The sequence below is a fragment of the Chiloscyllium punctatum genome, chromosome 38 (genome assembly GCF_047496795.1).
Source record: "Chiloscyllium punctatum isolate Juve2018m chromosome 38, sChiPun1.3, whole genome shotgun sequence".
NCBI classification, from domain to species: Eukaryota; Metazoa; Chordata; class Chondrichthyes; order Orectolobiformes; family Hemiscylliidae; genus Chiloscyllium; species Chiloscyllium punctatum.
In genome coordinates this window covers 65,966,940-65,993,713 of record NC_092776.1, presented here as the reverse complement: position 1 = coordinate 65,993,713, position 26,774 = coordinate 65,966,940, and positions in this window count along the sequence as shown.

Sequence of the window (26,774 nt, the reverse complement as noted above, 5' to 3'; positions counted from 1 at the left end):
TTTCTTCAGGTCCCTTCTGGCTATCCTGTATCCATCCACTGCTCTGTCTGAACCTTGTTTCCTCAACCTTATGTAAGCCTCCTTCTTCCTCTTTACTAGACATTCAACCTCCCTCGTCAACCAAGGCTCCCTCACACGACCATTTCTTTCCTGCCTGATCGGTACATACATATCAAGGACACGTCGAAACGCAGAGATGTGAGCGAGCGGAATTTGAAGGCAAAAACAATTAATTTCTTACCACATGTCACAGAAAGGACAACAGAGTGAACACTTAGTCTCGTGATTTGGATTCGAACCGAGGTTACTGTGGTCACAATACAAACTACCGACAACTACGATTGCAGCAACCGCAGAACAGGATGCTTGCAAACAGCAATAAGTATACTAACAAAGGAAATATTCGGAAGAACACCAAATGTACAATATCAGTACACAGCGAACAGTGACAGACATGTGGGAACTGAGAATTATTTAAATCTTTAAGTTCGGTGTCCTCAGAGGCTGTGGAGGTCCCTTGAATGAGAATGTTGAAAACTGATATTGATAGAGTTCGACAAAACATGAAAGACTCGGGGTACAGTGCAGGATATTGTTGAAATGTATGCTTCAACAGCATTGTAGCTTAACATCGGCGATTTCACCAGCTTCCTCAAGGCAGTAACCAGTGTTGCAGATAAACACACATAATCCCAGTTCCCAGCCTCGGAATCAGAGAAACTGTGGCGCAGCCGCACAGATCCAACCGGAAATGGGGATGGGAACGAATGCACGGAGTTATTCTCTGTCTCCACTCTGCCCTATCTTTCTTCCTAACTGAGACTCTTCAGCCCAAACAATATCCCGGTAAATATCTCCTGCAATTTTCTCAGTGTGATCACATCTCTGCGATAATGTGACTGGCAAAACTGCACACAACACTTTTGCTTGAGCCTAATGAGCATTTGTTTTAACATTTCTGTATTAGTATGAGGGCGATTCTGGCTAGGCACAAACTGCACACACTCATTCACTGAAACAGACTGCACGTGTTAATTCAATGAATGGAGCTTTTCTCCTTTATTCAATCTTAACACTTATTTCAATTATTGATTCAATGAATCAAACGTTATTCATTGACTCAATGAAACTAGCTTAATTCATTTATTTAGAGAATCAAACAAATGAATAAAATCTCATCCTCAGTAAACCCCGTCAGCATCGTCTCTAAGGGCTTAACACCCCAGTGAACACCATCATTATCCTCTCCGATAGAATCACAGAATCCTCCAGTGCAGAAAGAGCATTTCAGTCAATTGATCCAGTTTCCATTCTCTGAAGAGCATCTCACTCAGACCTATATCCCCTCCCAATTCCCTTATATTTCACCTGAAAAAGGGGCATCCCTCCCCATTATGATGTCAAATAATCCTGTTGGACGACAACCTGGCGTACTGTGATTTATGACCTTGTCCCCACGTTACTCATGGCTAATTCACTTAACGTACTTAATTCACTCCCTGGAGACGAGAGGCCAATTTAACTTGGCCAATCAACCTAATCCTCAGACCGAGCAGCAGTCCGAATTACTGGGCCAATGTTCCATCACAGTGAGCAAAACCTGTTTCATTTTTAATGGCTTTATACCCTGGGAACTCAGCCTCATCAAAGCAAGCTGTGCCCATCAACCCAAATGCAATGCATCGAAACTCTAATCTGCACTTTACAATCTGATTCGTACTGCAGGAAATGTTTCTGCACTCATATTTAAATGCTTTTACCCTGTTTCTTGCTCAGTTTCCTGCTTCCAGTAGACACTTCAATTCGGAAAAAAAGTCTGTGAAATGGTTTTCATTCCAACAAAAGATGCAGCTTGCATACGTCACGTGTTTGCACTTTTACTGACACTCTGCCTCCCTGAGAGCTGCAGCCCTTCCCCAGCTTGATGCAGGCAGCACTGGCCTTCCTTTGTCATGCCCCATCGAGAATGGAAGGATAAGTATTAATACCTGCACTTGGGAATGGAGCGTCAGTTTAAAAAACATTTACAGTGTCCCCAGCGGAGAATTGAGCCCTGTGACAGGTGGAGACATGCAATAGGTGAGTGTGCGGTCCTTCTATGTTAGTATAGAGGTGCACCCAATGAAACAAATTTAACTCATTTACTGAGTGAATCCAACTGCATTCATTCATTCAATGAATCAAACTGCAAACATTCGTTCAAATAAACACACTGCACATGCTAATCCAATGATTACAGCTTTTGCCATTCATTCAACAAAACAAGCTGCAGGCAGTCATTCAGTGAAACTTACTGTATGCAATCATTCAATGATTAGGGCTGCACGTGATAATTCAATGAATAGAGCTTTTCTCATTCATTCAATCTTTCAAGCTTATGTCATTCATCCAATGAAACAACCTGCACGTATTAATTTAGTGAGTAAAGCTTCTTTCATTCTTTCCATGCCACGAGTTTAACGCAATCATTCAATCAAACTGCACACATTTAATCAATAAAAAAGACTGCACGTGTTAATTCAATGAGTAGAGGTTCTCTCATTTACTTAATGTTTTGAACTTTACACTTTAATTAGCGAAGGATTCTGCATTCATTCGATCATTAGAAAAAACTTCCATCATTGATTCAATGAAACAAACCATGTTCATTGATTCAATGAAACAAATTTAACTCATTTATTTTGTGAATTAAACTGCTATCATTCATTCATAGAAACACACTGCGCGTTTCATTGAATTGAAACGTGCAGTCAGTTTTATTGAGTAAATGCGTGCAGTTTGTTTCCTTTAATGAATTGCAAAAGGTCTCCTCATTGGATTAGCACATGCAGTGTGTTTCATTGAATGAATGAGGGCAGTTTGATTCATTGAATCAATGATTGAAGTTTGATTCAATGATTGAACGAATGCAGTTTTCTTTTCATTGAAATAATGGCAAAAGCTCTACTCATGGAATTAACACATGCATGGGGATTGATTTCACAATCGTGGTATCCAATTGGATCGACTTGTTTAGAGGTCCCGATGGTGGGGTTCGAGCACATTCACCCAATAACAGTGACCACAGCAGCAGCACAGACAGAACAGTATGAACGTGAAAGCGAGTGACAGATTGTGCATTGCCTCAGAGAAATGGGAGGAGGGACCCAAAGAGGTGTAATGATCGTGGGAAGGAGAGAAATCTGCAACAACGGGTTTGTTTGAATCCTGATATATGAAACGCAGAGATATGAGAGAGCGGAAAATGAAGGTAAAAGCAATTAATTTATCACCATGTGTCACGAAAAGGACAACGGAGTGCACACTTAGTGTCGTGATTTGCTTTCAAATCGAGGTTGCTGTGGTCACAATGCAAAATATAGACAACTACGATCATAGCAACCACAGAATACATGTTTGCATGCAGCCAAACGTATACTAGCAGAGGAAAAGTACTGAAGAACAGCGGACATGTGGGAACTAAGAATGAGCTAAATCTTTAACTTTGATGTTCTCAGAGACTGTGGAGATGCCTTGAATGAGAATGCTGAAAACTGAGATTGACGGATATCGACAAAGCATCAAAGACTCGGGGGACAGTACAGGATATTGTTGAAATCTGTGCTTCAATAACATTGCAGTTTAACATCGGCAACTTCACCAGATTCCCCACTGAAGGCAGTAACCAGTGCTGCAGGTAATCACACATAATCCCAGTTCCAAGTAGCGGATTCAGAGAAACTATGGCATAGCCGCCCAGAAATGGGCATGGGAATGTGTGCGCGGAGTTACTCTCTGGCTCCCATGATGCAATAGGTGAGCGTGCGGTCCTTCTATGATGGTATAGAGGCGCAAGAAATTTCGAGGTTGAGAGCGCTCCTGATCAAAGGAATGGTTGTCCCAATTTATACTATTATGGCGATCTACAGTGCATCTTGCTAAGACAGCTGAGTGGCACAACTGGAGCGTGTTGAGCCCTTAACTTTGTAGTGGTAGATTTAAAAGCTGATTTTGTTATTTGGATCTGTGTTCCCGACACTGGCGGTGGCAGCTGTTTTTTTGCTTGCACCAGCTCGGAATCAGTTTCTTCCACACAGTAAAGACTTCAACCTGGAGAAGGTGGTGTTGGGCTGATAGTTTAAACGAGTCATCCTTGGCGAGTGGGAGACGGAAACGGTGATGTTTAAGTTCGACGAATACAACCTGGAATGCAAGCCTGACCTCAGGAACAGAGATAATAACTTTAATTTCCTGAAATCGCATTCATTCATGTCCCTTATGCAGAGGATTCTACCATCTTTACCCAGTCCTGCCTACGAGATACTCCAAGATCACAGAAACATGAGCGGACCCTTAATTCAAGAATGCCCACCATGTGGGGAAGCAGGGTAGTCGGCCCTTCCTGTCCACACGGTCCCTCCGAAGCGCATCCCACCAGACCCCACGCTATTCCCTATCCCATAAGCCTGCATTTACCACTGCTGATCCTTGTAACTGGCTCATCTTTGGTCAGAGGGAGGAATAAAAACGCAAACACACAGGAATGTGCAGACTACCCACAGACAGATACCCCAGGCTGGGATCACACCCGGGTTTGTGGTGCAGCCAGACAGCAATGAACAAGGGGCGAAGAATAAATGTTGTCCGGACAAGTGATACTCACAAACTGTGGCGGAATGAGAAAGAATTAAAACACATTCATAACATGGACAACAGAATTTGTATCTGTGTGGACACAATTTGAAAGAATTGTTCACCCTGGGTAGAAAAAACGACGCTGATACCACAGAGAAAGCAGGGCAATGTAGGAACTGCTGTAAGGGATTCAATTAACCACAATAATGGAAACTCATTTAATCAGTAACACTGCGGAGATGACGTTCACCGGTCCCGTGTGTGGGAAGGTATCACTGAGCAAAACAACCTCCGGAGAAGCCAGCAGGATTACATATCAGGTGTTTGATTATGCTGTCAATGCTGCTGTTAATCCCAACCAGCTATTTGTTCCATAGCGTCAGTAATAGAGTCATACAGCATGAAAACCGGTCCGTCAGTCTAACCATCCATGCTGAACATACTGCCAAACTAATCCATTCCCGTCTGCCTCCTCCTGTACTCGCTGAGTGGTGATAATACCATTGTAGTTTTATTACTGTGTTGTTAATCCAAAAACCCAGGTTATATTTTGGGGACAAAGCGTTCAGGTCCTGGCATGACAGATGGTGGAGTTTGAATTCAATAAGTACCTAGAATTGAAGACTGCAATGATGACCTGAATCAGTTGTGTGGAAAATCCCATCAGATTCACATGCCAGTTCAGGAAGCACACTGCCATATTCATCTGCTCTGGCCCACACGAGACTGCAGATGCATAATATCGTGGTTGACTCTTAACTGTCCTCTGGGAAATAACTTAGAACATAGAACATAGAAAAATACAGCGCAGTACAGGCCCTTCGGCCCTCGATGTTGTGCCGACCGAAGCCTACCTAACTTACACTAGCCCAATAACGCCTATATGCTGCTCCAATGCCCGCTTAAATGACCATAAAGAGGGAGAGTCCACCACTGCTACTGACAGGGCATTCCATGAACTTACAACCCGCTGAGTAAAAAATCTGAATCTACTGATGTACTAGGCATGAATGAATAGATTTTATTTTAAAATCCCACTTTCCCATTCATGTAAGGATCCAATTGTCCTTTGAATGTTGCAACTATACCCTCATCTATCACTTCCTCAGCAAGTTAATTGCACATGTAAAACACACTCTCTAAAAAATGCCTCCCTTGTCTTTTTTAACAATCTCTGTCTTTTCCTCTTAAACATATGCCCTCTCGTCTTGAAGTCCCCCTCCTGGGAAAAGGCAGCTATCGTTAACTCTAACTTACCTCTCAATAATTCAAAAACTTCTTTCAGGTCGCCGCTCAAACCCAAAACAGTCTCTACTAGGATAAAGTGAGATCTGCAGATGAGAGATCTGAGTCGAGAGTGTTGTCTTGGAAAAGCCGAGCAGGTCAGGCAACAGCTGAGGAGCAGGGGAATCGAAGTTTCGGGCATGAGCCTGATGAACTACACTTGGGTGAAAAGTTGATTCTCCTGCTCCTCGCATGCTGCTTTACCTGTTGTGGCTGTTCATCACCCCAATCTCCAATCTGAAAATGGTCTCAGCCTATCCAGCCTTTCATTATAACTCAAACTTTCCAACCACGGCAACATTCATGTCTACCTTTTCTGAACCTGCTCCAGCTGAATAATATCATTCAGACAACTGAGTGACCAGAACTGAACTCAATATTCCAGAAGAGGCCTCATCAATGTCCTGCAAAACGTCAACATAACGTCCCAACTCTTATGCACAAAGTCTGAGCAATGAAGGGACGTATATCAAACACCTTTGAACCATCTCGTCTGTATTTGATGCAAACTACAAAGAATTATGTACCTGCACTCCTCGCTTCCGTGTTCCCCAACACTACACAAAGCCCTTATCACTAACTATACAAGCCCTACTCTTTTTGTTGTACCAAAATGCAATAGCTTCCATTTATCCAGATTGAACTCCATGCTACATTTTTTAGTCCAACGATTTATTGGATTAAGATCCTTTTGAATCTTAGATAATCTTCCCCACTGTCTACAATTCTGGCGTTGCCTGCAAACCGACGAAGCATGCCTGCTGTGAGTTCTACTGTTTTCTCAGAAAGATCAACGATTCATATTTACTTGTAGTGGCCGTGATTTAGCAGTGCACAGATCAGTCATGCAATTCACAATGAGGAAGAAAGCCGCAGACTGCAGGAAGGCATCAAACCGTTGGAAAGAAAAATGGTGAAAGCAATTCATTCCAGGGACGTGAATCAAAATCAAACTTCAAACCAGCCGCCCACTCTCCAGTTGTGGCACTCAGCTGTCTCAGCAAGATGCACTGTAGATTGCTATGTCATTATAAACGAGAACAAATTTTCCCTTCTGTCCCGCCTTTGACCAGGAGCACTCCCAACTTCAGAATTGCTTGCGCATCTAAACAGTCATAGAAGTACCGTGCATTCACCGGTTGTGTCACTGGAGCTGTCGAGTAGCTCTGCGACCTCATTTCCATCCCGATTTCTAGTTGGATATTCGCGACTGCGTCACTCAGTTCCTCTGATTCTGGGGCCGGGAACTGGGACTATGTGGCAGCAGTGGTTACTGCCTTGTGTGGGGGGAACCGGTGAAGAAGCAGATGTTAAACTGCATTGCTATTGCAGCATACATTTCAACAAAACCTGCGCTGTCCCCGGAGTCTTTGATGTTTTGGAGAAATCTATTTATCTGGGACTTCATCATATTAATGATGGAATCTCCACAGTCTCTGAAGGAACCAATGTTAAACGGTCAGCCAATTCTGAGTTTCCACATATCTGCTACTGTTCGCTAAGCAATGATATTGTGCATTTGGTGCTCTGCCTAATATTTCCTATGCTACTGTACATATTGTGCACTGTTAGTGTGCTCATCTGTGGGATGCTGTGACCGTATAGTGGTTGGTACTCTGCGTTGTGACCACAGCAGCATCGGCTCGAATCGGAGTGACGGCAGCAATTAGTTATCTGCCCCAGTTTTTGTGGAACACAAAGGAATCAATTGTTTTATCATAGTCATTTTCTCCAAGGTGATGATTTGTTTTCCTTCAAATTCTGCTCGCTGCTTCTGTGTTTCACACGTCAGAATTCAGTCCACCCATTTTCTGAGCCTTCTTCCCAGCTACGATCACTAACCCAACTTTCCGTCCCACACCCCAATTTCATTAATTTGGAGATGCTGTGTTGGACTATGGTGTACAAAGTTAATAATCACACAACACCAGGTTAGAGTCGAACAGGTTTAACTGAGCACTAGCTTTCGGAGCGCTGCTCTTTCATCATGTGGTTGTGGAGTCATTTCCTATTTTATTAAGGCACTGCAGACTCTAACACTGACTCTCACATTGATGTCATTCAGTCTGTGCTGCTGCGGTCACTGTTGATGAGGGGAAAGTCCCCCAAACCCACGTACGGGGCCTGCAGACTATTTGATCCACTTGGTTACCGCTGTTGTAGGATCAATACTCATGTAGCATCTTTTACTGACATGGATCCGAAATTATTGGGGGGTCAAGCTCAGGAAAATGACACAGGACAGTATCGGGGAAAAGCGACTTCATTGGGAAAGATCAGTTCATCGGTTTTTTTGCAATGGCCGAGGGCTATTACCATTGGACTGTTAATTCAGATACCAAGCTGATGAACCAGGGATCCGGGTTTGACTCCAACCATGTCAGGTGTTGGAATTAAGATTCAATAAATATCTGGAATTACGAATCTAATAACACCTATAAATCCATGGTCAATTGTTGAAAAAACAAAACCATCGGGTTCACTGACGTCCTTTAAGGAAGGAAACTGCCATTCATACCTGGTCGGGCCTCGATGTGACTCCAGACTCACTGCAATATGGTTGAGTCTCAACTGCCCGCTTTGCAATTAGGGATAGCAATAAACACTGCCGAGCCAGCGACGCCCTCATACTTACCAGAATAGAAAAAAAAAGTTCATTCAGCTCTAGCTGGAGTACTGTGTGCAGTTCTGCAATTCACAGTACAGCATGGATGTGATCACACTGGGAACGTTGCAGGAGAGATTCACTGGGATATTATCTGGGCTGAAGAGTTTCAGTTATGAGGAGAATTGGACAGACTGGGGTTGTTTGTCGCCGAGCAGCGGAGATTGGAGAAGACATGACTGAGATGTACAAAATAATGAGGGTTATGGATCAGATAGACTGAAAGAAGCGTTTTTTTTATTGGTGGAGGGATCGAACACCGGGGCCAAGAGATTTGGGGAAAAGGAAGAAAGACTTGAGTAGATGTGCAGAAAGGGTCAGAAAGGCGGAAATCTTTTTAATCTGAAAAAAATTCAGATGTGAATTTGCGATGACAAGACATATAAACGATGGAAAACTTTATTCAGGTCGTTAAGCAGTTGTGTTGGACAAGTGTGGCCACAACAGGCTGAAGGGCCTCCTTCAATGTTGTTGTCCTCCACAGTATCGTGGTTAGTGTCGCCGCCTGTCACAAGGTTCAGTTCTCCGCTGGGGTAGTCATAAATGTGTTAAACCTGTCGCTCTGTTCCCAGTGACGGTTGTCAATGCCTGGCCTTCCATTCTTGATGGAACATGTCACAGGAAGGACAGTGCTATCTCAATCCGCATGGGGAAGGACTGCAGCTCCCGGTGAAACAGAGTGTCAGTGAAAATGCAAACATGTAACTTCTGCAAACTGCACGTTGTGTTTGTGTTGCAATGATGACCATTATATAGAGTTGCTCCTAACTGATATGTTTATTTAAAGCAGGAATCTGAGGAAGAAAATAGTGTAAACCCATTCAGATCTGAGTGCAGGAACATTTCCAACAGCACTAATGAGGTTGTACAGCGTAGAACCGCATTTGAATGCATTGAATTCGGGTTGATGGGCGGAGCTTGCTTTCACTAGGCGGAGTTACCAGTGTATAAAGCCATTAAACATGCTACAGTTGCTGTTCAGAGTGTCCCTACAGACTCGATTGGCTGAATTGTAATTTCTGCATTGTAGGGAATCTGTGATTCTATCAGAGAGGACACTGCCAGCGTTGACTGGGGTGCTGAGACATTAGAGACGATGCTGACGGCGTTTACTGGGGATGGGATTTTATTTATTTGTGGTTGAAAATTTGAAACTGAACCAAAGAAAACCGAATGTAAGTTTTAACCGAATAGGTTGTAAATTCTCTCTTTCAAGTTGGTAAATTTCTGAACGTCACACTTTCAAACCATCAATGTAGGACATAGAAATGATGGAAACAGAATTTTTGTCACTCAGAGAATCCGTTTCCAAAATACTTGGAAGGCACATTTAGAGACACACAAGCTGTGAGTTTCACGAGGAGAGACACAGGCTGTGGCCAGGTAAAAGTGGAAAAGTGGGGTGTGGCAGATGGATGGTGCGAGGAATCAATGTCTAATTTGGATTACTTTAATGTAAAGAAATAGCGGAAACGTATTCAGCTGAATAAGATTCAGCAAAAAAACCTCAGAGTTTTGAAAGTTTTCCATTACTATCCCACATGAAGCATTATAAATGGAACTGAGCAGATTTCGTGTATTGTGAAGGAAAGATATTCCAGAATGAATAGGAAGTGACCCGTCTCTCGGAAATCGATTTCCTGCTTTAATCCCATGCCTTAAAGATGGGAGGACAATCACCATGATGTTGGGTTCATTTGATACCCACTGAAATCTGGCAAAGTAACTGAGCATCAAAACTGGCATCTTGTTTTGTAGTTCAACCTTCTGTTTTTCTCATCACCATTTTCTTTAAACTAAAATAAATTCGGAGCAAAATTGAATACAACATTAAACGCTCCAATGATAGAAATCCAATTCACTTCCGATCATTGCAATGAACAGATTGAGTTTGCAGCAAAATTAATAAATTGAAACGAACAAAACATGCATTTCAGGGAATTTTACCTCGTTTCGGTTCAGCCATATGAGAAAGACCATCGAGATAATACATCACCTTCACTTCTCTCTCCATATATACTTCTTTGCGTGAGACAGAAATTGTCTGAAGAAATTATAAGTCTAGGCTAAATGTGCGTTTGACTGTGACGGGAATTTCTTGTTTGCTGATTCATTCTGAGACAGTTCCGAAGCAGAATGAATCAAGGACAGGTATTCTTTCCAAGGACGAGGTCAAATCCTTGAATTTTCCTGGTACTGTTATTCCGCTGAAAGCAGAAACATGATGATGTGGATTCGATTCCGCTCAGGGAATTTCTTATCCTCTCAGTGCACCATATGTAATCTTGATATGGTCACCTGTGAGCCCCTTTGCCGTGGGCTGAAGTGACCCAGAGGTTAAGGCGATGGGTTGGTCTTTCATTGTGCATGTGTGGATTTAAATCCTACTTTGGCTGTTACTTATATCAAACACAGCTGTAGTTTTCCTTTGTGCCTCGCATCGGTATAATACATTGGATGGAGAATCTTGCTCCTGCCCTTCATTGCACTGGAGATTTGTGATAAATCGATACCACATCAAAGTCGAAATAAAGCAATTTGATTCTGTTGTAAGTTAAATTGGGATTTAACTTTAAATTGGGATCCTTTCATTCCATCTTGACTTTCTCTGAATTTACATTGTATGAAAGAGAAACAAATAAGGAGAGATCGAGAGCAATAGTTTATCCAGTGGGATTGTGAATGAATATTTTGGTATAACATTTCCACACAAAGGTCTGATCAATATTTCAAATAGTCAATTGGAATTGGAATATCAGAAAACTTCTCACATGAAACAAACCTTTCATTCTTTCACAAACTATTGCTGTGTGAATCACACCGCGAGCCATCATCCAGGATGATCACCAAGTTGCCAACAACATTAGGTCCACCAATCTTCTTTAGCAATCACAACTTCTGCACCTACCCATCTGTGGTGTGCCCAGTGCCATTTGTTATCTACAGACCACAGCACATTTCTTGTTCGCGAGATTATGAGCCTAGTTCCTGACTCGTCTGATAAGTTTGAGAAACCTTTGTCTATCACTTCATCCCATCCCCTCAGAATTCTAAACTTATCAATAAAATAATGTGTTAGACCAAATGATATAGGATTCGACGTCGGCCATTCAGCTCATCGAGTCTGCTCAACCATTCAACGCTGATCTGATAATCCTCAACTCCATTCTCCTGCCTTACCTCGACAGAGCTTCATCGTCTTTCTGATTAAATACCTGTCTGGCACAGTTTGAAAATACACGACAACTCAGCCTCAACAACAGTTTCGGTAGAGTTCAACCGATTCATTGGCCCCTGAGCAAAGAAATTACTCCTCATTTCTGAATTAAATAGGCAAGTGGAACTTGAAATCAGCTAGCGATTGGAATCAGATTGGTCCACACAAGGACGAAATACAGTAATGATAATTCTGACAAATGAGAATCTAATCATACCCCATTGATATTTAATGGCTTTACTGTCACCTAATTCCCCTGAGTAATCGTCCACGGAGCTAGTATTTAGGTAAAACGGATTGACACTGGCTATATAAACAATTTGACGACAAAAACGTGTCTGTTGGTAGACAGTTTTTGCTTATAAACTCAACTCATTGCTCCGTGGATCCAACATCGTTTGCAAGGCACAAATGAGATGTGGAACAGAACTCTCTCCATTTGCCTCGATGGGTGTAACTTCAATAGCACTTAAGGAACTGGACACCATCGACGACAAAGCAGACACTTGATTGTACCCTATTTGATACATGAATATTTATTCCTTTCACCGCTGAGGCACAGTTGCAGCAGAGTGCACTAAATACACGATGCACTGGAGTAAGTTATCCGGCCATTTTTGACAGAACCTACAAAGATCAACAGCAGTACTGACTAGAAGGACAAGGTTGGAAGATGCAACGAAACACCACCATTTGCAAATTCCCCTCCAAGGCTCATAGCATCCTGTCTTGGAAATGAATCAGTGGTAAACTCATTGAGTGGTGAAGCAGTCTTGATGGGCACAGTTTCATACCTCAGGTCCCCATCTTTTATCTTAAATTTAATAAATGCTGATTTATGCTGTGACCAGACTAGGGCTCAGTCCTTCAGCTATTCCCTAAACTGGTGATTGCTGAAGTTCTACTATCATCCACAGCCTCTGGTCAACAATAGATAATATCCAAACATCCTCTGAATCAACTGATTCCCCTCAAGATGAAAGTGGTGCTGGAGAAGCACAGTAGGTCTGGCATCAGCTGAGGAAAAATCAAAGATTCGGGCAATAGGCCTTCATCAGGAATGAGACTCGGAGCCTATGGGGCGGGGAGATAAATGGGAGGTGGGTGGATCTAGGGAGAATGTAGCTGAAGTGGAGTAATGGATGGAGGAGGGGGTGAAGGGGATATGTCAGAGCGGAGGGTGGAGCGGATAGGTGGGAATGAAAATACTCATTGGGACAGGTCAGGAGACGGTGCTGAGCTGGAAGGTTAGAACTGGAGTTTGACGAAAGAGTGGGAATGAGGAAACTAATGATGTCCACATTGAGGCCATGGGGTTAAAGGGTCCTGAGGAAGAAGATGAGGCTTTCTTCCTCCAGGCTTCGGGTGATAAGGGAGTGGCGATGGAGGTGTCCCAGGCCCTCCATTTCCTCGGGAGAGTGGGGGGGGGAATTGAAATCTTTGACCATGGGGCAGTGAAGTTGATTCTTACAGGTGACCTGAATATCTTCTCTGAGGTTCTCTGTCAGAAGACATCCGGTCTCCCCAATTTAGAGGAGACCGCATCTGGAGCAGCCGATACAACAAATGACATGTGTGGAACTGCAGGTGGACCTTTGATGCATATGGAAGGCTCCATTGGAGCCTTGGACAGAGGTGAGGGGGAAAATGTGGGCTCAGATTTTGCATTTCCTGTGGTGGCAGAGGAAGGTGCCGGGAGGGAATGGACGTCCATTGGAGGGCGTGGACTTGACTAGGTAGTCACGGAGGGAAAGGTCTTTGATGAAAGTGGATAGGTTTGAGGAGGGAAATATATCCCTGGTGGTGGGGTCAATTTAGAGGTGGTGAAACTGTCGGCGGATGATGTGATTTATGCGGAGGTGGGTGGAATGGAAGGTGAGGACCTTCCTCTCTCCTTGTTCTGCCGTTGTTGTGTTTGGAGGTGTGGGGTTCATGGATAGAGGTGCAGGACATGGATGAGATGCGTTAGAGGGCATCTTCAACCACATGGGAAAGGAAGTTCCGGTCTTTCAAGAAGGAGGCCATCTGGTGTGATCTGTGGTGGAACTGGTCCTCTGGGAGCAGATGCGGCACAGGCGGAAGAGTTGGGAACACAGGATAGCATTTGTGCAGGAGGTGGGGTGGGAGAAGGTGTAATCCAGATAGCTGTGGGAATCAGTGGGCTTTTAAAAAAAATATCTGTAACACAGACCTCCAGGGATATTTTTCCCTCCCCACCTCTATCCACTTTCCCCAAAAACCGTTCCCTCCACGACAACCGAGTTAAGTCCACGCCCTCCAATGACCAACACTGCCCTCCCGACACCTTCCTCTGCCAACACAGGAATTGCAAAACCTGCGCCCACACCCCCCACCTCCGCCCAATGCCGCAAAGAAACCTTCCACATCCATCAAAGTTTCACCTGCACTTCCACCCATGACATTTATTGCATCAGCTTCTTCCGATGCAGTTTCCTCTACAGTGGGGCCACTGGACACTTTCTCATAGAGCGCATCAGAGAACATCTCCAGGACATCGGCAACAATCAACGGCCCGTGGCTGAACACTTCAACTCCCCCTGCCACTCTCCAGAGGACATGCAGGTCCGGGGCCTCCTCCACCGCCACTCTATCATCACCCGACGCTTGGAGGAAGAACTTCTCATCTTCTACCTCATGACAAGTCATCCCCATGCCATCAATGTGGATTTCACCAGTTTCCTCATTTCCCCTCCCCCCCCCCACCTTACCCGAGTTCCAACCTTCCAGCTTGGCTCCGTCGTACTGACCTGACCCACCTGTCTATATTCCTTCCCACTTATCTACTCCACCCTCTTCTCCGACCTAACACTCTTATCTCCACCTCCATCCACCTATTGCACTCTCAGCTGAATTCTTCCAATCCCCACCCCTTCTACTCATCTCTCCAACCTCGAGGCTCCCATCCTTAATCCTGATGAAGGCATTTTTCCCAAAACATCATTATTTTCCTGCAACTCGAATGCTGCCTGACTTGCTATGGTTCTTCAACATCGTCCTAATCTTGACTCTGATCGCCAACATTAACAGTACGCACTTCCATCCAACTGATTCCCCTGTCCATTGATCTTCAGTGATCATGAATGTCCACTCCCAGATCTCTTTGTCTGTCTACATGACATAGAATATTCACTGCTGTTGTTTCTTCTCCCCAATTTCCTTAACGTTCATTGATCTGGATTCAATTCCATTCAGCATTTTACCTTTCCACCTAATTGATGCATCCCTGCTGTCCCTAGCATTCTTCATCATAGTCAACTACACGACCAATTGTTACATCATCAGCAAACTTCTGCATCATGGCAATTACAACTCAGTCTAAATCATTGGTCGACATCAGAAAACAGCGGAACTCCACTGGAAACATGCATCCAGACATGGTTCATTGCTGGTTGGGATTAACAGCTTCAATAACAGCAGAATAGAACTCCTGATGTCATTTGTAAACTTGCTGGTGACTCTGTCAGTTGGTGTCCTGAGTGAACACTTCTCACATATGGGAGTGGTGAATGACCTGTGCGCATTTTGACTGAGCAAGTGAGTTTACACCTAAGCGGGTAAGTGAATCCCTTCCTGCAGTCACCCCATGGCCCTGCCTTCTTGGCCCTGCGGTTATCCTTTTGACTATTTAGTTTTATAATCAGTTGAATTCGAGTCCACACAGACACGATTCCCACTTTCCCCTTTGTCCATGTAATTTTTTATTCTTCCTGATTCTCCCGTGGAATGTTGTTATCATTGGTCTGAAGAGAATTTGTTGATCATTATAATCCACCTTGAACTGAGTGAGAGGGCATTCATGGTTGAACCACATAGTTGTGGATCTGGAGTCACATGTTGACAGGACTCATTACGGTCAGCAGATTTCCCTTTCAAAGGGACAGGAATGAATGAGTTTTCAACAAAATAAAGTTATTGTTTTTGTTCCTGAGATTGGGTTTATTTTCCAGATTTTATTCATCGAATTTAAATAACAGCAGCTGCCACGTTCCAGTCTCCAAGGATTACGAGCCCAATAGAATGCTGCTGCACTAACCCCCTACTGCATTTCTCCATTCAAAGAATGACATTGTCGATTCAGATTATTCCAGATGGAGAGAGAATAGGACGCATTTCTGTGTTGGAATGGAAGCAATATACGCTGGATTGGAGAGTTTACTGGAGCAAGAGACTGATGTGGAGACGATGTGAGCAAAAGAAATTCTTATTGTCAAAATAACAAAATATCGTTTTGTTAAGGAAGCTGTCTTAGAATGCTTTCAATACATCGACCTCTCACTTTAGGCTCCAGCACGCCTCCTCTGAGCAAATCCTCAGTGCGGGTTAATGCTGCTGCTGAATATTAATAATATAATAAATTGAGACCAGTATACCCATCCACCTCGAGTTTGACAAGAAGCACTCCCAATCTCAGCATTTCACGTTCTTGGATCAATGGACAAAGTCTTTTCCCTGGGGTCGGGGAGTCCAGAAATAGAGGGCATAGATTTAGGTTGAGAATGCAAAGATATAAAGGAGATGTAAGGGGTAACTTTTTCATACAGAGGGTGAGGCATGTATGGAATAAGTTGCCAGAGGAAGTGTTGGAGGCTGGTACAATTGCAACATTTCAAAGGCATTTGAATGGGTAAATGAATAGGAAGGGTTTGGACGGATATCGGCCGGGTGCTGGCAAGTGGTATTGGATTGGGTTGGGATATCTGATCAGCATGGACGGGTTGGACCGAAGAGTCTTTTTCCATGCTGTACATCTCTATAACTCTATGATTCTATGACCGCACCTTTACCAGTCATGTCACTGGTGCCACAAAATACCTTCTTGTGCTCATTTCCACCGCCACTTCCGGTTTGGTATTCGCGGCTGCGCCAGAAAGTTTGTCTGATTCTGGTTCTAGTAACTGGGGTTATGTGACTGACTGCAGCAATGGGCACTTCTTTGTGTGGGGAAGTTGGTGAAGAAACTGTTATTAACACATTGTTATTGAAACATACATTGCACCAATATACCACGCCATCCCCTGAAATCTTTCAAACTCAGTCTTCAACATGCAGTACTCAATTGAACCACCACAGAGTCTGGGGATATCTAATTTTAAAATTCAGCTAATTATAAATTCCCACAAGTCTGCTATCGCTCGCCTAATATTCCTGTTGTGCATCTGCTACTCTTCCTAGTATCTCCTCTGTCACTGTAATTATTACTGTTTTTAAACGCATGCATGACTCAATGATGGTTTGAATGTTAAAATATTCTGCATTGTGGCCGCAGTAAGCTCGTTCGAATCCGAGTGACTGCATTTTACTCCTTGTGACTCATGCTGCAGAAACACAGAAAGGAATTAGTTGATTTTGCATGAAAGCATTCCCAGAGATTATTAATTTTTTTCCATCAAACCCCTCTCACTCTCACATCTCTGCGAGTCATATATCAGGATTCAGACTCACCCATTCTCGGAGAATTCCCTCCCTCCCGCAATCACTTACCTCCTTTAAGTTCCTCCTCCCATTTCCCTTACAATCACTTTCACATTGACCTCGTTCAGTATGTGCTGCTGTGCTCATTGCTGCTGGGTGACCATGCCCAAGTCTCACCATCGGGACCTTCAAACCAGGTGATCCATTTCGATACCACGGTCGTGAGATCAATCCTCATATCACAGCTTTTACTGACATGGACCAGGGATTATTAAAACATAAGGCTCAGGAAAAGGGCACAGGGAAGCATTGAGGAAAAGAAACTTTGTTCAAAAAACATAATTTTCTGACGACTTCCGCATCATTGACTTCACTTGTACATTCAGCTCTAGTGAGACTATTGTGTGCAGTTATGCAATTCACATTATAGCAGGGATAGGATAGCACTGGAAACGATGCAGGGGAAATTTGCCAGGATATTGTTTGGGATGATGAAGAGAGATTAAGATGCATAAAGTACTGAGGGATATGAATAGCATAGACTGAAATACCTGTTTCGCTTTGATGGAGATTTCGATCATGGGAGGCTATCGATTTAAGGTCAGAGGCAGAAAGATTATAGTGAATGCGTGGAAAAACATTTTCAAACAGTGGGTGGTTGAAATCTCAATCAGAGTGTATGCAAGGAACGGAGAGGCAGAAATCCACATAACTTTCCGAAGTATTCAGTTGTGAATTTGTGATGACAAGACATACAAGGTTATGGGTCAAGTGATTTAAAAAGGATTTAGGATAATTATTCGATTGATATTGATCAATACAGATACTCCGATCCAAGTAATACCTGTCCTTCCATTCTCGAAGGGAAATGTCACATCAAGAACTGTGCTGTCTGAATCAGCGTGGGGGAGTACTACTGCTCCCTGGGAGACAGAGTGACAGTGACAGTGCAAACACGTGACTTATGCAAGCTGTACCTAGTGTCGGTGTTGGAATGAAAACCATGAAATACTTTTGCTCGGTAGTGCGAAGTTTATTTACAGCAGGTCGCTCAGGAAGATGTACATTCTACTGTCCATTCCCCAAGAGCTCACAACACTGAATACCGGCATTATGCAGGACAATTTCATTCTATACACACTTGTCCAATCCTCCTTGACCCCGAGCACTTCCCTATATGTCACCATGACACGAAATCCCAGAAGGTGTAATGCTGCCCGTTGACGATGTCTCCCCTCACTGTGGAAGGTTCCAGTGATTTATCTGCCCATCACTCAATTTAGCAAACTGCGTTTCCTGCTCATAATGTGATATCGTCTAGACTGGGGAGGGAAAGACAGAGATGGTATCAAACGTGTGTACACCTACGTTCTGTCTGCAAGCAACAAAAGACACTGAGCTTCCAGGTCCCTGTCACTGAAACATCCCACTGTGTTCCCATGCCTCCATTTCAGTTTGGTCTGCTGCAGAGCTCCCGCATCGCACAGCGCGAGTTGGAAGAGCGATACGTCATTTCCTACTGAGAGGTCGTGCGATCTTCAGTGCCCAACATCGAGTTCACTCATTTTAGACCGTGTCCACCTTCTCTGACGTTCCTTCCAAAGGCGGATCGTTTGGCTCGAAAGTCTCTCCCCAGATGCACTAGACCTGCTGGTTGTGTACAGATATTTCTGCTTTTCTTTGGATAATTTTGTTCTGTTCTGATCGCCAGCCTTCAGGAAACATGTGTTTGCACGGGAGAATGGTCAGAGGAGATTTACCAAGGTGGTTCCTGAGCTCGAACATCCTCCTGTGAAGATAAGCAAAAAGTGAGGGCTGCAGGTGCTGGAGCTCAGATTCGAGAATGCAGTGCTGGAAAAGCCCAGCACGTCAGACAGCATCTGAGGACCAGGAGAATTTATGCTTCGGGCACAAGCCAAGGCCATTCCATTACCAGCCGGTGTCTGGAGGAAGAACGTCTCATATTTCACCTTAAGACACTGAAACCACACGGGATAAATGTGTATTTCAACAGTTTCCTTTCTTAACCTCCCCCTACATTAGGTAAAAACAATGACTGCAGATGCTGGAAACCAGATTCTGGATTAGTGGTGCTGGAAGAGCACAGCAGTTCAGGCAGCATCCAAGGAGCAGCAAAATCGTCGTTTCGGGCAAAAGCCCTTCATCAGGAATAAAGGCAGAGAGCCTGAAGCGTTGAGAGATAAGCTCGAGGAGGGTGGGGGTGGGGAAAAAGTAGCATGGGTAAAATAGGTGAGTAGGGGAGGGGATGAAGGTGATAGGTCGGGGGGAGGGTGGAGTCGATTGATGAAAAAGAAGATTGGCAGGTAGGAAAAGTCACGACAAGTCACTGGGACAGTGCTGAGCTGGAAGTTTGGAACTAGGATGAGGTGGGGGAAGGGGAAATGAGGAATCTTTTGAAGTCCACATTGATGACCTGGGGTTGAAGAGTTCCGAGGCAGAAGATGAGACATTCTTCCTCCAGGCGTCTGGTGGTGAGGGAGCAGCGGTGAAGGAGGCCCAGGACCTCCATGTCCTCGGCAGAGTAGGATGGGGAGTTGAAATGGTTGGCCACAGGGCGGTGTGGTTGATTGGTGCGGGTTTCCCGGAGATGTTCCCTAAAGCGCTCTGCTCGGAGGCGTCCAGTCTCCCCAATGTAGAGGAGACCACATCGGGAGTAACGGATGCAATAAATTATATAAGTGCATGTGCAGATAAAACTTTGATGGATGTGGAAGGCTCATTTAGGGCCTTGGATGGAGGTGAGGGAGGAGGAGTGGGCGCAGGTTTTGCAGTTCCTGCGGTGGCAGGGGAAAGTGCCAGGATGGGAGGGAGGGTCGTTGGGGGCGTGGACCTGACCAGGTACTCACGGAGAGAACGGTCTTTGTGGAAGGCATAAAGGGGTCGGGAGGGAAATATATCCCTGGTGCTGGGGTCTGTTGGAGGTGGCGGAAATGTCAGCGGATGATTTGGTTTATGCAAAGGTTGGTAGAGCAGAAGGTGAGGGTTCTGTCCTTGTTACAGTTGGAGGGGTGGGGTCTGAGGGCGGAGGTGAGGGATGTGGACCAGATGCATTAGAGGGCATCTTTAACCACGTAGGAAGGGAAAGTGCAGTCTCTAAAGAAGGAGGCCATCTGGTGTGTTCTGTGGTGGAACTGGTCCTCTTGGGAGCAGATCCGGCGGAGGCGGAGGAATTGGAAATACCGGATGGCATTATTGCAAGAGGTAGGGTGAGAAGAGGTGTAATCCAGGTAGCTGTGGGAGTCAGTGGGTTTGTAAAAAATGTCAGTATTAAGTCGGTCGTTGTTAATGGAGATGGAGAGGTCCAGGAAGGGGAGGGTGGTGTCAGAGATGGGCCAGGTAATTTTAAGGTCAGGGTGGAATGTGTTGGTAATGTTGATGAATTGCTCAACCTCCTCGAGGGAGCATGAGGTGGCGCAAATGCAGCGGAGGAAGAGGTGCATGTGGTGCCAGTGTAATTATGGAAGATCGACTGTTCTTCATAGCCAACAAAGAGACAGGCATACCTGGGGCCCATGCGTGTGCCCATGGCTACCCCTTTGGTCTGGAGGAAGTGGGAGCATTCGAAGGAGAAATTGTTAAGGGTGAGGACCAGTTCGGCCAAACGAATGAGACTGTGGGTGGAAGGGTACTGTTGGGGACGTCGGTAGAGGAAAAAACGGAGGGCTTGGAGGCCCTGGTCATGGCGGATGGAGGTGTAGTGGGATTGGATATCCATGGTGAAGAAGAGGCATGGGGCCAGGGAAACGGAAGTATTGGAGGAGGTGGAGAGCTTGGGTGGTGTCTCGAACCTAGGTGGGGAGTTCCTGGACTGCGGGGGTTGGGCAGTTTCGAGGTAGGTAGAGGTGAGTTCAGTGGAGCAGGAGCATGCTGAGACAATGTGTCGGCCAGGGTGGTCAGGGTTGTGGATCTTGGGAAGGAGGTAGAACTGGGCAGTGCGGGTTTCCTGGACTATGAGGTTGGAATCTGTGGGTGGGAGGTCTCCTGAGGTGATGAGGTTCTGGATGGTCTGGAAGATGATGGTTTGGTGATGGGGTTGGGGTCATGGTCGAGGGGGCGGTAGAAAGAGGTGTCCTCGAGTTGGCATTTGGTTTCAGCGGTGTAGAGGTTATTGCGCCAGATGACCACTATGCCCACTTTATCTGCTGTCTTGATAGTGAGGTTGGGATTGGAGCAATGGGATTTGAGGGCTGCGCGTTGTGAGGGTGAGTGGTTGGAGTGGGGAGGGGGATAGACAGGTTGAGGCGGTTAATGTCCTGGCAGCAGTTGGAAATGAAGAGGTCGAGGGTGGGTAATAGGCCAGCGCGGGGTGTCCAGGTGGATGCAATGTTTTGGAGGTGGGTGAAAGGGTCCTCGGAAGGTGGGCGGGAGTCCTGATTGTGAAAGTAAGCTCGGAGGCGGAGGTGGCAGAAGAAGTGTTCGACATCACGGCGTGTATTAAATTCATTGATGCGTGGACGGAGGGGTATGAAGCTGAGTCCTTTGCTGAGGACTGATCGTTTGTCCTCAGTGAGGGGAAGGTCTGGAGCGATGGTGAAAACTCGGCAGGGCTGAGAGCTGCGATCTGGTGTGGGTGTGGGTGTGGAGCTGGGAGTGGGGGTTGAGCCAGTAACTGGAGTGAGTGTGATGGTGTGGGGAATGGGGGTGGAGTCTTGAGCAGGGGTGGTGCTGCCCCTACATTATCCTAGTGCAAAGCCTCCAACTAGGCACTGCTCTCTAGACCCGGCTATCACCCCCCCCCCCCCGTCTGAACTACCACCTTCTCCCTCTCCTTCATCCATCTATCGCTTTCCCAGCTCCCTGGCCATCAACCCCATTCCCCTCCCTCAACCCCGACTCAAAATTTTCATTCCTGATGAAGGGTTTATGCCCGAGACATCGATTCTTCTGCTCCTCGGATGCTGCCTGCCCTGCTGTGCTTTGAAACCACGACAATCTCGCCACTGCAAAGATAAATGAGCTGGACTGGGGCTCTTTATCTGAGAGCAGAGAAATCTGAGAGAGAAATTGATTAACGTGCACAGAAAGGGGATAGATATGTGTGACTGGAATGAACTTCTTATCTGAAGAGTTAATAATTACGGATATAGATGAAACACTAGAGAGAGGATGTTCAGAGAAGAATGTTTACATCCTGAGAGTGTTGTTTGTAGAGAACTCACTGTTTGAACATGTGGCAACTTCAGGAGTATTTAGCCAAACACTTGAGGAGCGAGAGCATGCACGGATAAGGACCAGGTACTGAAAAGTGGAGAGAGGATAAACAGATGTTTGATGAATGACTTGAACACCGTAAATTTGGGTGCAGTAAAATGGAGGCTAACGCAGCTCGGCAGCACAATGAGAGACGTGTTGGACATCTACTGCATTGTTAAAATTACGATTCAAAGTTTGCGGGTTTGAGTCCTACCAGAATCGGAGTCTCGTTCAGATTTCAGCTGAATCAATGATTTTTTTTTGCTGATTCATCATCAGTTTCCATCGTCTGGAGTTCTTGTCCCTGCTACTGACCAGAAAAGGTTCCTCACTTTCTTGGTGGTGAGTTTTGAGGGAATCATATCATTTGAAACATGATCAGCCCAGAATCGGCTGCTCATTCACAAAACCCACTGCAGAAGCCCACTGTCTCTAAACACATTTCCCTCCCACAGTTGCACAGAGTTTTTCGATTTATCCAGTGTCTTTTTCCCTTTGGGCGACGGGTTGATGGGGATGCACTGGGAAAAGACATTGACGTGTCCAGTCAGCCATAATGATACCAAACGGCGGGGTAGCGCTGGCGGGTGAAATGGCCCCTTCTTATTCCTTTCTGTCTGTGCTGTTTCTAACAGAGAGTTTTAAACAATAACATGATGAGGGCAATGTGAATCTACACCACAGAATTCCAAGGTATCTCACCGCTCTCACAGCTGGAATACACAGCTCCTGTTGCAACTTTAGATCAGACAGTGGAGGATTCTCCCAGGCGCTCTATCAGACTGCATGCTCCTTCACACAGGTTTCCAACTAGACACATGGACCAAACGGCCGTGTGGATAGTGGGGTTTCAGGGACAGAATTCCCCTTTTCCTGCCTAGACTTCTGGCTATGGTAATAAACATGAATTTTGGACATTCAGTATCTTACTCTTGATTCTCGTCACTTTACAATTTAAACTGCAATTCAGTTTACTCTTGCGTAACATTCTTATATCTTCAGTCATTCACGAAAACTGTGCAACATGTCCTTGGATGTAGCCATGGTGAAGATTGATGATTAGATTACTTTACAGTGTGGAAATGATGAGTGCAGTATGTTTCATGTTGTCTGTAGCAACTTGCAGAAGGAAGTTTGTGAAGTGTCGTTGAATCGAATTCTGTGCCAAATTTAAGCTGACTGAATGAGAAGCCCTGTGACAGCGATAATATAACATTGTCTGTAAACAACGCAGCAACCCACGGAAAACCAGTTTTCAATCAAGTCTATTTTACGCAACATTTTTCTCTGTCCCATTTCCTGAACGTGATACTCGAAAAGTCATAGGTCCATATCAGTTCCTCCTCCTCTGTCTTAGCTTTACTTTCAGAACCACAGCAAAAGTAGAACAGGCAGGTCGAAGATCCCAGAGGTACGAGTAGGGCACGTTATAGGCTTGCTGCCGGCGGCTCCAGTGGATCAACTGATCAGCGCTTGGTACCTAACACCGTGTAAAAATGCCGCAGTTGTATCCTTAATCCTTATCTAAAGCTGCTTTTACTGAGGTTGATCAGGAATTATTGGAGCATCAGACTGAAGAGTAGTTGAAGAATAATGTCAAATAAAGCAGAATCTATTCTGAAACTCCAGTTTCTGATTTCTGGGATTGTTCTGTCTTTGGTAAATGTATCAATTATTAACTGTAAATCTGCACATACTCCCCAGGTGATTATCCATCTGTGTATCGAGAAACAGAGGTTATATTTTATCGTGATGATCACTTTCAAATCTCTGACAGTGCGCTGGTTACATTCTTGAAAAGGCTGTTAAACTCGTTTCACTTTGTCCTATTTGCTGCAAACTCAAACAGCTCATTACACCTTTCGAATGTAATTAGATTTATCTCTTTGGGTAGATTGAATGTTGTCAACAAATCTGGTAAAGTCATCACAAATAGTTTTGCTGCTGTGTGGAACAGAGTGTTCAAACAGAAATAAGGATGAGTCTTGTCATTGAATTTTTTGGGCGGAGATCATTGAGTATTAAAAGGACATAGTCCCCGTTCCTAGTCATTGTGACCAAATGTTCAAGGCAAAAGATGGCAATGATAATGATGCTTGACATCGACAGGTCCATTCCTACTCACTGGAGTCACCATTGTATTACAGATCACGTGAGCAGAGGAGATGATGATCCTCATGGCAACGTGAGACAGTGCGATAATTAATCCCATGTTGTTACACTCACTCTATACCATAAACCAGTTAGCCAGCGGACTGAGCTAACCAGCTTCCATTTAATGCAAAGCGAAAACAAACAGCTCAGCACATTAGCAATTTACAGTAGATCACGTAGAACCAGCTGCTACACCTTTCAACACCACCAGATCGTCTTACACTTAACATGTTCAGTTGCAGGTATGTAGCAATTTCTTTCCGATGAACGCTGAACAATTCGCGAGTGCGTCACTATTGCGTCCCCATCCAGGCAGCCCAGAATCCTGTCCTTGTTAAATTCGCTCCTTGTGTGACTTTTCATCTATTCTGGAATCATCTTCTAAAATGTTTTATTCTTTCTCAAAAATAAATTCCGATGCATGGATACAGAAAACAAATTCCAATTTGGCCGATCATTTTAAATTATGCCCCAATTAAGTTTGAATTTGGCATTTGTACAATGTTAAAACCAATGAAAAGATCGGATGTTTTGTGGGACAAATATCGGACATTTTGAATAGTTACCCAGAGCGGCAAAGAACAGCAAAGAGAGCAAGTAAAGGACCAACAGATGTAGAAAGTAAGTAAAATCTCCAAGAGGTGCCTATCTGGAGAAATATATTGCATAGAAAAACAGCATCAACACCGATCTGGAGAAAAAATCTACAAAGGAAGATACAAAGAGAAGATTCGACAAGTCGCTGGTTTTTAAAATTGAATTTTTTTGTAAATGACAATGGGGTCGGGGTTGGGGAAGGTATTGTAGAGCGGAAGATTAAAAACCGTTTTAGCAAAAGTAGTTGTAAGTAGTTGCCTCTGTGGGCGGCACGGTGGCACAGTGGTTAGCACTGCTGCCTCACAGTGCCTCAGACCCGGGCTCAATTCCCGCCTGTGCGGAGTTTGCACATTCTCCCCGTGTCTGCGTGGGTTTCCTCCGGTTTACTCCCGCAGGCCAGGTGAATTGGCCATGCTAAATTGCCCGTAGTGTTTGGTAAGGGGTAAATTTAGGGGCATGGGGGGGGGGGTTGGTGTGGACTTGTTGGGCCAAAGGGCTTGTTTCCACGCTGTAATGCAATCTGATCTTATTGTAAGTTGAATATTCTCTGTCAAATGTTAAAAAAAAGTAAAGTTGTTATTTTTAACTTTAAATTGTGATTTTTGGGATAGTTATTTGCCTGTTGAATTTTAACAGAATACAGCACGGGGTGAATCCTTTCTGTTTTGCTGGTTTACAATAGCAGAGGGGTTTACCCCGTCATGTAACACCAGTTTCTGGGGTTGCGTTATTGTTTCGCTTATTTGTTGTGCATTATGCCTCATTAACGATTTTGAAGTTGTCCCCTCCATAGAAAAGGTCCGTGATTTTGCGTCATTGTCCTAAGGTGCAGTGTGTCTTAGTGACAGGGCTCCCTAAGATAACATTCGACGCTGTTTTAATCTATCTATCCGGATATTGACCCATGGAAACAGTACTGCGCACTCTCATCGATTCTGGAACAGAGTGGTTGATGGTGAAACAATGTCTCATTATTAACCCTAGCGTCTGCGTTCGACAGTCTGCAGCCTCGCGGCTAAGGGACATGGGGATGGATCTCAGTGAGTGAGGGTTTCACTCAGATTGTCAACATCTGGTACAGTTGGGGCTCAGATGATTACTGCTGACCGATTGTAGCAAAGAAGCTGATGTTAGTATTACAAAAGCCTTTCTGCAGGATTGTTGTGTGAAGATGGATTCTGAACAGCAAACAGGCTGCACAAAAATGCCCTCGCAAGAATTTACCTGAGGGTATAGAGTGCGGAGTACATTTCCGTCCTTTCCGTCAGCTCAACATGTTTATCACTGTGTCAGATAAATGATATTTGCAGGGTGGGGGTGGGGAGAAGGTAGCATAGAGTACAATAAGTGAGTGGGGGAGGGGATGAAAGTGATAGGTCGGGGCGAGGGTGGAGTGGATAGGTGGAAAAGAAGATACGCAGATAGGATAAGTCAAGGGGACAGTGCTGAGCTGGAAGTTTGGAACTGGGGTGAGGTGGGGAAGGGGAAATTGGTTAGGGTCTGTAAACCGCTGCCTGACGTTGACAAAGACGTCGTTTCAATCAAGTAGTTTAAAAACTAATTCGATGTTTGTGTTGGAAGTAAAAATATGTAGAG